The sequence below is a fragment of the Pan troglodytes genome, chromosome 4 (genome assembly GCF_028858775.2).
Source record: "Pan troglodytes isolate AG18354 chromosome 4, NHGRI_mPanTro3-v2.0_pri, whole genome shotgun sequence".
Classification (NCBI taxonomy): Eukaryota; Metazoa; Chordata; class Mammalia; order Primates; family Hominidae; genus Pan; species Pan troglodytes.
Window position 1 is genome coordinate 101,545,893 of NC_072402.2, and position 12,112 is coordinate 101,558,004.

The 12,112-nt window shown below is 38.1% G+C and overlaps 1 long non-coding RNA gene across 2 annotated transcripts in view; it reads left to right on the top strand.

Moving 5' to 3' along the window:
• LOC112209230 (uncharacterized) overlaps positions 1 to 12,112 on the top strand; it is a 371,229-nt gene that overhangs the window by 253,158 nt on the left and 105,959 nt on the right. For both annotated transcript variants that reach the window (XR_002943936.2, XR_008548041.1), the window contains exon 3: positions 3,717 to 3,789. This is a non-coding gene — a long non-coding RNA (uncharacterized LOC112209230). The remainder of the gene's footprint in view (positions 1 to 3,716; positions 3,790 to 12,112) is intronic.

The following is a 12,112-nucleotide window of genomic DNA, read 5'->3' on the forward strand; positions in this document are numbered from 1 at the left end:
TGACTATCCTGAGTAGCTAGTTTCTTTTACTTTCTTAATACAGGCTTTCTTCTAAAGAGTACTTCTTTTCTGGTAGCTTTTACAGAAAATCAAAAAAAATTTTTCTCTGAATTTTATCTTTTCTCGTAGCCAAAGTCAGAGCATGATCCATCTCTGAATTCATTGGTTAGCTGAACAGATGGGATTTCTGATTTGCTGAAGCCAAGGAATTTCAGTTTGGGTTCAATATCTTTCCAACTGCATGGCATAGAAGGGAAGAGATGCGATTCACTGAAAGGAATTTGAATACTAGACTCACTTGCTGGGCAATCTCCTCTGGTCCTGAGACTTTGAATCTAATCAAACATAATGACTCCTATGTACATAATCTCCAGTTTTGGACATTCATGTTAAGCTTCATTTTTTTATGCATCGCATTTTCTACTTAATACCACTCCTTTGATATCTAATAGGCCTTTACTAGTTAGGATGTCTGTAGCCAAACTCTTGATTTCCATCGTCTGTTTACTATTTTCCCCCTCTACTTTTTCCCATCTCAGTAAAAATTCATCCAGTTCCTAAGCTCAAATGTTTTGGAGTCATCCTTGAATCCTGTCTTTTTCTTTTCTTTTCTTTTCTTTTTTTTGAGATGAAGCCTCACTCTGTCTCCCAGACTGGTGTGCAGTGGCGCAATCTTGGCTCACTGCAAGCTCCACCTGCCGGTTCACGCCATTCTTCTGCCTCAGCCTCCCGAGTAGCTGGGACTAGAGGCGCCCGCCACCACGCCTGGCTAATTTTTTTGTACCTTAGAAGAGACGGGGTTTCACCGTGTTAATCAGGATGGTCTCGATCTCCTGACCTCATGATCCGCCTGCCTCGGCCTCCCAAAATGCTGGGATTACAGGCGTGAGCCACCTCGCCTGGCTGGGCTAATGTATTTTTATATCAGCTGTTTTCCTTTTCCTATTTTTCATAACTATTCATATTATGTTTAATATATAAGTTTTATTACACATAACTAAGAGTCTGTGGGACACATCACCTGCCTTTGAAACAGTAATACATGTGTGGGGAAGAATTTTAAGAAGGTCATATTATAAATTACTTATCTGCTGTGTTATAATTTACCAGTACCTTATTGGGCTCCATTTGTTTGAACTTAATAAAGAATATTCAACTCCAGGCAAAATACAGATGTGGAGTCCTTTAATTTACCATTAGATTAAGAACTTGCATGGACACTATTAATTACATAGATTATAAAGCATTTTTTCAACATAAAACATTATCTCCTTTAAGTCTGATGATATTAAATTATCATATCATTAAAAAAATATATGAGTTAGGAAAAAAGTTTTACAGCATATTTCCCTTTCTTCTTACCTTAGAAACATTTAATATTTTAAAATAATTACACATTTGTTAAAAGAAAAAAGAAACTGATGTTTTGTTTTCGATGAAATTTTACCCCCGCCTTTTTTTTTTTTTTTTTTTTTTTTTGAGATGGAGTCTTGCTTTGTTGCCCAGGCTGGAATACAGTGGTGGGATCTCAGCTCACTGCAACCTCTGCCTCCCAGGTTCAAGCAATTCCCCTGCCTCAGCCTCCCAAGTAGCTGGAACTACAGGCACACGCCACCAAGCCCAGCTAATTTTTTGTATTTTAGTAAAGATGGTGTTTCACCATGTTGGCCGGGATGGTCTCAATCTCCTGACTTCGTGGTCCACCCACCTCAGCCTTCCAAAGTGCTGGAATTACAGGCGTGAACCACCGCCTCAGGCCTTTCCCCCACTTTCAAGAGGTAAGAATAGTGCGAATTTGGATGAGGAAAAGAAAGTAAGGTTCTTCCAAATTCTTCCAGTTAAATATTGCAAGACTTGTGGAAGCTGCCTTTATATTTACATCCCAACTCATAGCACCTAGTAGATTCTCAATAAATATTTGTTTTATGAATGAACATCTGGTAGTGTTAAAGTTAATGAAGAGGTATCAGTGTTTCATTGAACATGGAATATCAAGACACCATAACTATAATCTCAGAAATGCTATCCATCACAATACTGAAAGTATCTTTAATTATGTTTTGTTGAGTAATTCCTACATTATGTTAAGTGATACACTATTCTAAAACATAGAATTCTGGCTGGGCGCAGTGGCTCACGCCTGTAATCCCAGCACTTTGGGAGGGCAAGGTGGGTGGATCACGAGGTCAGGAGGTTGAGACCATCCTGACCAACATGGTGAAACCCCATCTCTACTAATAATACAAAAATTAACCAGGCGTGGTGGCAGGCACCTGTAATCCCAGCTACTCAGGAGGTTGAGGCAGGAGAATTGCTAGAACCTTGGAGGCAGAGGTTGCATTGAGCCAAGATCACGCCACTGCCCTCCAGTCTGGGTGAGAGAGTGAGACTCCATCTCAAAAAAAACAAAAAACAAAACACACACACAAAAACATACAATTCCATTGGCCGGGCATCGTGGCTCACTCCTGTAATCCCAACACTTTGGAAGGCTGAGGAGGATGGTCCGTCTGGTGTCAGAAGTTCAAGACCAGCCTGGCTAACATGGTGAAACGCTGTCTCTACTAAAAATACAAACATTAGCCAGGTCTGGTAATGCACACTTGTAATCCCAAATATTCAGGAGGCTGAGGTGGGAGAATCCCTTGGACCTGAGAGGCAGAGGTTGCAGTGATAGATGATTACACCACTGCACTCCAGCCTGGGTGACAGAATGAGACTCTGCCTAAAAAAAATAAAATAGGCAGGGTGCAGTAGCTCACGCCTATAATCCTAGCACTTTGGGAGGCCGAGGAGGGCGGATCACGAGGTCAGGAGATTGAGGCCAACCTGGCCAACATGATGAAACCCCATCTCCACTAAAAATACAAATATTACCCCAGTGTGGTGGTGCATGCCTGTAGTCCCAGCTACCCAGGAGGCTGAATCAGGGGAATCACTGGAACCCAGGAGGTGGAGGTTGCAGTGAGCCGAGATTGTGCCACTGTACTCCAGTGCACTCCACTGGGCGACAGAGTGAGACTCCATCTCAAAAAAAAAAAAGTAAAATTCTATTAATTTTTCCATATGTATACACATATTTTCACCATTCAAATCATGATATGGAGTACTTCCTGCACCGTGAAAGGTTCCCTAATGCCTCTTTCCTCCCGTCCGCACTCTCAGCAATGAGATAACTACTATTCTGACTTCTGTTCCTGTTATGGACTGAATCCTCACCTCCACCAAATTTATATATTGAACTTGTGATCCCTAGAACCTCAGAATGTGACTGTATTTGGAGATAGAATCCCTCAAAAAGTAATTAAGATAACATGAGGTCACGCGGTGGGCTCAAATATAATACTAGAAGAGGAGAAGATTAGGACACAGCTAACATAGGTGGAATAATGACCATGTGAGGACATAGCAAAAAGCCAGCAGCCATCTGCAAGCCAAGGAAAGAGACCTCAGAAAGAAAGCCTGCTGACACCTTGATCTTGAATTTCTAACCTCCAGAAATGTGAGAAAATAAATTTCTGTTATTTAATCCATCCGACCTGTAGTGTTTGCAGACCTAGAAAATGACTACAGTTACCATGGATTAATTTTGTCTATTCTCTAATATTACATAAGTGAAATTATACTCATTTTGTGTCTGGCTTTTTTCACTCAACATGTGTTAAGAATCGTTCATGTTGTTATGCATATCAGTAAATTGGCTGTTTTCCCTGTAGATCTTGAAGAACCAAGATCCAGAGAGAAGTGAAAGGAATCAGTGTTCCATGGAGCGGAAGTGCATCAGGAAAGGTAGGGAGATACAAGGATATATGGCATGTTTTGGGAATTGTGTGCATCTTGAAGGGCAGGAGCTAGGACACCTGTGGGAAATGTTGCGTGTGTGTAGGAAACTGAGGCAGGAGAGGGAGACAGGGGCCAGTATCTCAGAGTCAGAGGAAACTCAAAAGATTTGGACAGATTGGAACAAGGTAAGAGTCCTGAACCTCCTTGTTGGATTTTCTGGGGACGTCTGTACTGTCTCTTGAAGTCCCCATTACCCAGTGTAAACTGGCTATTTTTATAGTTGAGTAGTATTCCACAGCATGAATAAATCACAATTTATCTGTCCATTGTCTTGTGCTAGATGTTTGATTTTTTTTTTTTTCTAGTTTTGGGCAATTGTTTTTGGTTTTTTTTTGGCTTTTTTTTTTCTTTTTCTTTTCTTTTTTTTTTTTTTTTGAGACAGAGTCTCACTCTGTCACCAGGCTGCAGTGCAGTGGTGCAATCTTGGCTCACTGCATCCTCTGCCTCCCGGGTTCAAGTGATTCTCCTGCCTCAGCCTCCCGAGTAGCTGGGATTACAGGTGCCCACCACCACGCCCGGCTAATTTTTGTATTTTTAGTAGAGACGGGGTTTCACCATATTGGCCAGGATGGTCTCGATCTCTTGACCTCGTGATCCACCCACCTCGGCCTCCCAAAGTGCTGGGATTACAGGTGTGAGCCACTGTGCCCAGCCCAGGCAGTTGTAAATGAAGCTGCAATTAAAAAGTGGACATACGTTTTTATTTCTCTACTGTAAATATCTATAAGTAGAATACCTAGGGTAAGTGTATATTTAAATATCAAATAAGTTGATAAGCAGTTTTACAAAATTTTACCACCTTACACTCACCAGCAATGTGTAAGAGTTTCGTTTGTTTAATATTCTTGTAAAAACTTGGTTTTATCAGTCTTTTGAATTTTAGCCTAGCTGGTGGGTGTATATAATATGGTAAGTGTGTGATTGTAATTTTAATTTGCATTTCCTTCCTGTTAACTATTGATGTTGATCATTTATTCATATTCTCTCTGGCTATTTGATATTCCCTTTTAAAAAATGTCTCTTCCTGCCGGGCGTTGTGGCTCACGCCTGTAATCCCAGCACTTTAGAATGCTGAGGTGGATGGATCACGAGGTCAGGAGTTCAAGACCAGCCTGGCCAAGACGGTGAAAGCCCGCCTCTACCAAAAATACAAAAATTAGTCGGGTGTGGTGGAAGTCACCTTTAATCCCAGCTAGTTGGGATGCAGAGGCCGGGAATTGCTTGAACCAGGAGGTGGAGGTTGCAGTGAGCCAAGATGGCATCACTGCACTCTAGCCTGGGTGAGAGACTGAGACTCCATCTCAAAAAAAAAAAAAAAAAAAAAGTATCTCCCAATATTTTGCCCATTTAAAAAAATTGAGGTTTGTTTTTTCATTTACATTTCTATATTTATTTGTAGGAATTCTTTATATTCTCTGGTATAAGTTCTCTGTCAGATATATGTATTGCTTATATCTTCTTAGAATCTGCATATATCTTAATGGGATCAATTTTAAGTTGGAAAAAGTGATGAAATATGTATTCCTGATGATATAAATTACTAAGATAGAGAGCAATAGGATTTCTCAAATACTACTAATGGCAGTGTAAATTTTTCCAACCATTTTAAAAAGATATTTGTTACTAAGAACTAAATTTCAGCATCTGCAAATCCTGAGATCCATTATTCTAATCTTAGTTGTATATACAATAAAAATATGCTTTCATACGCAGCAAAAAATGTACAAGATTGTTCATGGAAATATTACTTATAATAGTGAAAAGCTTAAAATTAACAAAATGTTATCAGTAGAAATAATAAATATTGGTACACTTATCATCATTGGAACATTATACAACATTGAAAACAAATGAACCACAGCTTCACATGATATAAGAATAAATCTAAAAAACAGAATATTGAGTGAAATAAGTTAAATTCAAAGGAAAAAATAATAATGATTTCATTAATAGAAGATTCAAAAACATGATAAACTAAACCATAGTGTTAGCAGTCAGGAAAGTGGCCATCTTTTGTATTCATTATAATGCTAAAAAACAAATTGCTTCAAAACTTAATGCCTTAAAACAACACTAAACATTTATCGTCTTACAGTGTGCGTGAGTCAAGAACTTTGGGGCAGCTTAGTTGTGTGGTTATGGCTCAGAGTCTCTCATGAAGTTCAGTCTAAATGCCCGCTAGAGCTTTAGTTGTCTGAAGATTTCCCTGGGGTGGGGGAATACATCTCAGGATGGCTCACTCACAGGGCTTTTGGCAGGAGGCCATAGTGCCTTTCTGGCTGTGGCAGAGAGCCTCAAGTCTGCTCCATGTGGGCAACTTCATAGGGCCACGGCCTGAGTTCTCCTGCCATGAGAGCTGGCTTCCTCCAGAGTTAGTGATCTAAGAGCCCATGTTAGAAGGACGCATAATGCTTCTTGCAATCTAGTCCCTAAAGTCAAACACAGCTGCTTCTGCCATATTCCCTTTGTTAGAAGCAAGTCATTAAGTCCAGTACACATGTGGGGAGGGGATTAGGCTTCACCTTTTGAAGAAAGGATTATCAAATAATTTGGGCACATATTTAAAAACTGCAAAACCATTGGAAAGAAGGGAGGGAATAGTTATTGAAAAGAAACATGGAGTGAGAGACTTGGATATTTTATTTCTTACATTGGTGGTTTTCCCTTGTGATAGATAATTTGCTGTGCTATATACTTTTGTGAATTTTTTCTGTATGTATATTACAATAAAGAGTTAAAATGTTTAATGCTAATTTTGATCAACTTTTTAAATGCTACTTTTACAAAAGTAGCCATTTGAAGAGATACTTTTAAAAAGATACACAGAAGAAAAACACTATTAAGTACAAACAGGCTAATTAATTATGTACATGTGCATTTCTCTATTGTAGCAAATGTTGTGTACTAAGTTATTTCCTAGGTCTACCAGAACACCAAATACCTTGCATACATTTTTATAGCACATAATGGTCAAGGTACCAAGAGTTCTTTAAGTTCATAAAAGCACTTAATTATTCCCGTGCTCAATTCTAGTTAGTTATATAATCAAGTCAACTTTTTTTCCTTAAAATAATGGCTATGTTAGCTTCCTCATATAACCCTCTGCCCAAGATTCCTCAGAAAAAGGAAATATCCTTCAGAGAATGTGAGTTCTATGGTCCTGCAGGTACTGTTTGGCACTGAGAAGTTGTGGCATTGTCTCAATATTGGAGATGCAGAGTTGATTAGTCTGCACCTTGGAGTTACAAAAGAATTGCATTCTCTATTGGATTTGATTATGTTAAATGCTGCTGTGAAAACAGGAGCAGGTAAGTAAAGGACTCTTGGATATAGAATATACACAAAAGGGAAAGATCAACCAATTCACTGACCACTCTTAAAGTCAGCTCCCCTAATCCCACTGAAACAGGACTAACACATATTTGAAAGAACTGAGGTTTAATTACTGTGTCTTTTAGTTTCATCCAGTACTTCTCGAAAGCTCTGAAATTTCTTCCATGATGATGAATTCTGTTTCTATTGATATGTGACATTATAAAAGTGACAGGGACACTTGGAAATTGTGGCAGAATGTACTTTGGAGGGGTCCCATTTTCTATATGTAAAAGCCACTAGGTTCATTCTTTATATAATTCTGAACTAAAATGAAAATTAATATATGGTAATATGAGTTCATCTCATGAGAATACTTACCTTGAGAATACCACTTTTATCTAAGTGTTCATTAGCAAAGGTAATAAATCTAATATTCTCTACCAAATAATCATACATTAAAAAACTATTCCTGAACCAGGATACAAATGTGCATCACCTGAATTAACTAAAGAACATTTTTTAAAGAATCTTAGAGATCAGTTTTAAGTAGGTGCTAGGATATTATTAACTATTTTTTACTTGCTACAAAAGAGAGCCATCTTGCTTTATCAAGCAAGGCTCATAGACTTCATTTAGAATTTTTGACATTTGCAGATATAAATAGAGTATGTGAACAAGAGCAGGACATTTAGGTGACTCTTTTAGCAGAGTTCTGAAGGTAGGGGTTATGCACACTAATAATATGATTATCAAAATTGTTTCTGATGATATATAGTATTGAAAAATGGGTCTGATGATTTCTTAGCCTGCACTCTACCTAAGGGAAATGGAAATAGATGAAAAGATGTACAGCAGTTAAAAAGATCAGGATACCGAAAGAGCAGTTATCATTATTATAGTAAATTTAGTCCAGAATATTTGAAGATGAGTCTCCGCACTTGGTTGATAACCATTGCCCTGAAGAAAACCACAAATGATTTCCCTTGGAAGTAGGCTAAGAAAGATAATTCCAAAAGGACCTTCTTGATTATAGTTAACAAGCTTTTCAGTCCATAATGATGTCCATGCGCATGGAATGAACAAATTCCTGAAGTGGACTTCTGAATTCAGTGGGTCTCAAAGACTTTCTTAGGCAAGAATAATTCTTTGTGTGTCTAAACAGTAGACATCCGCATATGTAGGTTAAAACTGGAATGTACAATACATGTATGTCCGATTTAGAGAATACAAATTCTTACTTTCATGTGTATTTGGCCATTTGCATTGATGTCTGTGAAATTAGGTATTATCCAGTGGGAATGGTATAGTCATTCTTATTTCATTTACATTTTATATTTCATACCAGGTGTGTGTCACTTTATGCATAGCAATTATGACCCAGAAACAGCTCAATTTTTAAGTCTCTTTGAGGATATATATGTTTGTAGGTTTCTACTTTAGACATATAAAGGTTGATTATATTCATCTGAACAGTATTATTTAAGTTTGGATGGGATATTTTCAGTCAGGGAACAATATTAGTTTTTCATGGTAATGAAAGACTTAGAGGTGGGCTTTGGAGCAGGACAGCTTGGCTTTGAATCCTGGTTGTGAGTTTCCTCATCTGTAAAATATGAGTAATGATGATAGTAACACCTACCTCATAAGGTGTTTTTAAGATTAACTGAGGTAGCAAATGAAAAGGACCTAGCATGGTATATGATAAACCATATCGTAGGCACTAAACCATAAATAGGCAGCAGGTATTGTTATTCTTTCTAGATCAGTAAGTTTCATGAAAGGGATGGTGATGGTGGTGGAATTGCCTTCTATTATATTTCCAACCCAACCAGCTGCCTCACCATTACGTGCCATCAACTGCAAGAGCTAAGAAATTATAGATGGCTTGGAACAAGCCACTTCCTCTGCCTGAGAAATACTTTAGAATGAATTTTGAAGTTTGGTCTTTGCAATTCATCAGTATTATATTATTTTCATAGATAGAATTAGATGACTGAAAGCGGAATAGCACATTAAGCCTTCAAAATTTGATATTTCACAGCAGTTTGGAAGTACGAATTCAAGATAGACAGACATGCCATGGTTGAAGAATCAAAATGAAGTTTAGAGTTATTCAGAAAACATGCACAATTCCAAAAGGCAATCTGGGTAATTCATAGCAAATAGTGGCAGCTTTATAAGACATCATTATCAATAAACATTTATAGGCATCCACTAGGGCCAAGACCATACCTGGCACTGGAAATTACAGAATGATTGCTGAACTCTCAATTTCACTTTGGCTCTGGAGACATAGCCATGCATTGTTGCATAAGGGAGTGGAATGGGAAATGATCACAGTAAGATTTTATTGTGAATTCTGAAAAGACATGCTGCAGATGGTTTCAGGTGCTTGATGGTACAATCATCAATATGATTACGTTCAAATAAGTAATATTCATCAACACAACTTCAATCAGTGTATGAATTATTCCAATGAACATTTTTAAAGTCTTGAAAATAACCCTTTCTTTAATGCCTTTTCTTTTATTTATACTATTCAGTTTTGTCATAGCTTTAAACCCATGCATGTGTGCACACACACAGACAAGATACAAGAGAAATCATGAGGAAATTTCTCAGGAAAATATTTAAAGACACCAAAATTTTCAGGCCTCAGCAGTCAATTTAGTTAGCAGATACAGTGAGTGCTAATGAGTAATTCAGTTCCACCAAGTCAGACCCTGTCTTGCCACTGCATTTGATATAATTTATGTTAGCATGGAAATAATAGATTAAGAACAGATAGTTTAGTCTCACTCATATTCTGTATTTTTGGGTCATCAGTGACTAAGTGCTGTACCTTGTTAGGTAACTACATATATCAGCATTGCAAGGTGTGACAATGGCATTAACATTACCTTTTATTTTCAGACAAAAGCTTTTAATTACTGCATTGGTTACATTTATCTTTAATAAAATGTCCCATTTGTTTATTGTAGAAGAGAAACCAAAGAGAGTAATATGTTAGGCTAGTGCTTCTCAAAGTTTGTGCAGACACTTCACTTGGGGATCCATTCTGTTAAAATGTAGATGCGAATTTATTAGATCTGAGGAGAAACTTGAAAACTTACATTTCCAACAAGCTCTCAGTTGGTGACTGCTTGTAGTTCCTGCACTATATTTTGAGTGGCAAAGTCTTAGACAACACATTGACATAAGTTTATTTTATATGAAAATACCTTGTATTTAAGGAAAGACATGCCTTGATTGTTATTGGAATCTGGCTTCTGTGAGTGCCAGAACTATAAGGAAAGTCATTCTAATTACTTCCTATGAACCTGTGAGAGTGAATTCTACATTCAAGGATACTCATTGTTCTAGGTAAAAATTCTGTATTTCCTGACCTACAATAAAAAGTGGCATCTTTGTTGTAAATTTATAAGAGTAAGCATATTAAAAGAGAAGCCTCATTCTGAAACAAAAGCTGAAATGGTTTATTTCTATTCCTTTGCAAATTAGCACAAGAGGCTATATTTCTAATCTCAAATCTTCCCATCTGTTATCTTATCTTAGTGCCTGTTTTTTATGTATTTTGTTATAATTTTGAAAGAATATCAGATGTAGTTTATCCTTTTCACATTTCTTTTTTCTTTGTATCCTGGAACCTTCCTACCCATAGAACTAGTTTGAGAGGCCGAGGCATATTGCTCCAGTGAAGGGAACACAGAAAATAATTTAAAGGGAATAAAGAGTGCAATTCTTAGGTTTTGAGCTCCCAGGTAGACTTTTATAAATCTATTGCAAAGTCAATAGTCTGAAAGTCAAAGCTCTTCTGAGTTGGAAGGGATGGAATATATTCAGAGGGAATAGTTTTGTTTTGTTTTGTTTGAATTCCAAACTATGGGCTCTGAATATCAAGAGCAAAACCTAGAGGATTCATAGCACAGAGTTTATACAATACGCCACAGACTACGGAAGACTGTGAATGACATGAAAGCAGTGTGCCACTCAAATGAAGCCGGGTTTGATCAGTGGTTGGAAGATCAGAGGGAATGAGACTGGAACTCAAAGCCTACCTGGAATCATTGTCTGGGTAGTGTGGGGTAGGGAGTGGGGCTTGAGAGTAAATAAAAACACACATATGTTTAGGGGAATCTGCAAGTGGAAGGGGCTGGTCTTGACTCACAGAATGTGTAGGTTGGTGACGCTATAAATCTCTTTGGGAGGACTCGTATCTAGAAGCAGAACAGCAAAAGCTGAGAGAAACAGCTCTGACAGTAGGCCTGGTAGTACTCAGAGCCCTGTCCTCATAAGTGTGGGGAAGGGGATTGTACAAAAAAGAAGCCTGGATCAGGATAAGGGGTCGATCCATACTTGATCTGGGTTATGGCAAGATGAAGGACATCAGCAGAAAATGTCAGCATTTTATAAAGGAGACTAGATGAATTCCACACAATGTGGAAAGTCAAAATCCTTGGGTCAGATACCTGGCAATAGAAAGAGCCCTTGAAACCACAGATGATGTCCAATAAAACAGGGAAAGGGAAACCAGATGGGAATGGGAGTTGTGGAAGAATCCTAAGGAACAACCTGAATTGACTGAGTTGATCTAAACAGAGATCAAGGTTAAAGAAGTGACTCTGTTTACCTTGAGTTGTAAAGATTGAATTATCTTGTCATCATTAGAAATTGAGGGATGGAGCCTAATAAGCTAAATTAAGTTGAACAGTGTAATAATAAAGTTGCAATTTATTTATTTATTTATCTATTTTGAGACGGAGTCTCGCTCTGTCACTAGACTGGAGGGCAGTGGCACAGATCTCGGCTCACAGCAACCTCCGCCTCTTTGGTTCAAGCGATTCTCCTGCCTCAGCCTCCCAAGTGGCTGGGACTAGAGGCGCTCACCACCACGCCTGGCTAATTTTTTTTTTTTTTTTTTGAGACGGGGTCTCACACTGTCGCCCAGGCTGGA